This window comes from Sapajus apella, unplaced genomic scaffold (assembly GCF_009761245.1).
Source record: "Sapajus apella isolate SASKATOON/1434 unplaced genomic scaffold, GSC_monkey_1.0 scaffold9815, whole genome shotgun sequence".
NCBI classification, from domain to species: Eukaryota; Metazoa; Chordata; class Mammalia; order Primates; family Cebidae; genus Sapajus; species Sapajus apella.
The window spans coordinates 1-2,327 of NW_022446736.1; the positions used below are offsets into that span (position 1 = coordinate 1).

The window sequence follows — 2,327 nt, forward strand, 5'->3', positions numbered from 1 at the left end:
AATTCAAATGTTAAAAAGGAAGCAAACAACCCAAATATATACCAACAGTAGACTGCTCAGCCTTGCATATAGAGAGGTCCATGGTCCTTTTGGGTTGGCCGGGCAAGGTCAGAGCCCAAGAAGCACTTCTGTAGAGAGGAAGCCTCAGGCTCTGATGGCTGCGTGAGGAGTGACTCCTCCCAGGATGAGGGTCTCTGTCCTCCTGGTGCTCACTCAAGTTCCGTGTTTCCCAGTCCCCCTAGGGGGCGTAACTCACATCAGAACGGCCATCATGTGTCACAGATACTTGTACGCATGAATTTCCAGGAAATCTCCTTGGTTGGCGAAACAGTCGTGACAGTCCGGCCACAGGGCGTCTGTGAGCTATCGTCTTAGGCAAATGACCAAAAACCTCAAAGACCATACGAGGTGGACAGCGTAGCAGTAGGGTTTGGGATGAGAGCAGTCCTTTTGCTAGCAACCGTCAGCGCCTTGGGCGGTACCATGAACAGCGGCGCACGTCCCGGAGGGAAACTTGTGTGCGACCGCAAGAATGACCCGGAAGAACTTCTCGCACGGCTGTAGAGTTCTCCGGGAATTGTAGTTTCGTAATGCGGGCGCCATTGTCCTTACAAGTAGAGGGTGTCCCTTAGTTCCGAAGCGTATCGTTGACCATAGGACAACTGTGCGCCTAGGGCACTTCGCGCGTGGTCCTAGTTGGCCGACTCTAGAAATAACAGCCCCAGGCTTTTCTTACGAATCCTACACCCATTTGCCCGCGGCTCGCCAGGTCCGTGCGGCCGCAGAGACTAGTGGGAAGGGTAGTGTTCTCGCGCCGGCGGTTCGCGGAGCCGGGGACCTTTGTCCCGAGCGCGGAGGATTCTGGGAATTGTCGCTTGGCCGTGGGCACTGCAGTGGGTCGGTCCTGCGGTAGCCTGAGGCCTGGGGGCGGCTCCCAGGCTCAGAAACGGTTCTGGGCAGTGTTGTTCCCGGAGGTTGGGAACGTTGCCCGCTCACCAGCGACGCAGCGCGTCAGGTCCGCGGAAGTGCGGACTCGGGGCGCCTGCGTGGACGGCGAGGACTCTGGCAAGTGTGGGTCCTGGGGGCGGCGGCGGGGCCCCGACCCTGGGTCGGCCCGCGGTGTGACCCCTGCCGGAGTCTTGGCTTTTCCTGGGCCTCGCGTCCTGCTGTGTAAACGCGGGTGATGACGGCGCCGACGTCTTGGCGCTGTTGTGAGTGGAAAGTGGGCGCGAGAGCAGACGCCAGCCACGGTTGTTTTGGGGTTATGTTGTCATGAAGCCGGCGCTTTGCAGTTGTGTAACCTTGAAAACATGGGTTCAGTATCTCGGAATTTCAGTTTTGTCTTCGTTTTAAAAAGAAATCTGGTTTCGAACAAAGTGCTGGGATGACAGGTGTGAGCTGCCACGCCGGCCTGACCAGCATGGTGAAACCCTGTCTCTAAAAATGCAAAAGAAAAATTAGCTGGGTGTGGTGGCGCACGCCTGCAATCCCAGCTATTCAGGAGGCTGAGGCAGGAGAATCGCTTGAACCCCGGAGGTGGAGGTTGCAGTGAGCTGAGATGTCGCCATTGCACTCCAGTCTGGGCGGCAGAACGAGACTCCCATCTCAAAAGAAAAAGAAGAAAAAATCTGGAATAATGTGAATGCCCACCGTGTATAGTGGTGAAGATTGAACGAGTTGATTAAGTTATTACTATTGTTTATGAGTCTTTTATGGACAGAAAACTTGACCTTCCCCACAGGTGGCACCTGGAAAATGGTTAAACCTTGCCGAGAAACACCCTGTAGTTCCCAGGGAGAGATTGACGCCCCAGAGAGTGACTACCAAGTGTGCCTTTCCATTATGGTGTGTCACAGATGCTGGAAGATAAGCCTGATTTTTCCTGACTGCTTTTTCCTGCCGTTCTGTGCCTTTAGGACACTGCCTATCTCTAAGAGCCTGGAAAGAGGACTCTGCTGGCTGTTGGAAATTGCGGAGTAATGTCTCAAGTAAGTCGGTGGGTCCCTAAATCTCCCTGAAACACTTTATCAGGCCTCTGTGTGTTTGCTTTGCTTCTCCTGCCTGTTCCCACCTAGTCAAGTCCATTTAAGGGACTGGATCTCTGGTTCCTTTCAATATAGGAGGGATGGAGCCCACGGGAGAGCTCCAAGGTATTGTCCTCCTCACCCAGTGTTCTTCTTTTCTTTTTTTTTTTTTGAGACGGAGTTTCGCTCTTGTTACCCAGGCTGGAGTGCAATGGCGCGATCTCGGCTCATCGCAACCTCCGCCTCCTGGGTTCAGGCAATTCTCCTGCCTCAGCCTCCTGAGTAGCTGGGATTACAGGCACG

The 2,327-nt window shown here is 54.4% G+C and overlaps 1 long non-coding RNA gene across 1 annotated transcript; it reads left to right on the top strand.

Annotated features, from left to right (window-relative positions):
* Positions 1-1,059: 1,059 nt before the first annotated feature.
* LOC116548323 lies at positions 1,060-2,023 on the top strand. Its single transcript, XR_004267398.1, has 2 exons — positions 1,060-1,261; positions 1,917-2,023. It is a non-coding gene; the product is annotated as an uncharacterized LOC116548323 (long non-coding RNA).
* The last annotated feature ends 304 nt before the right edge of the window (positions 2,024-2,327 follow it).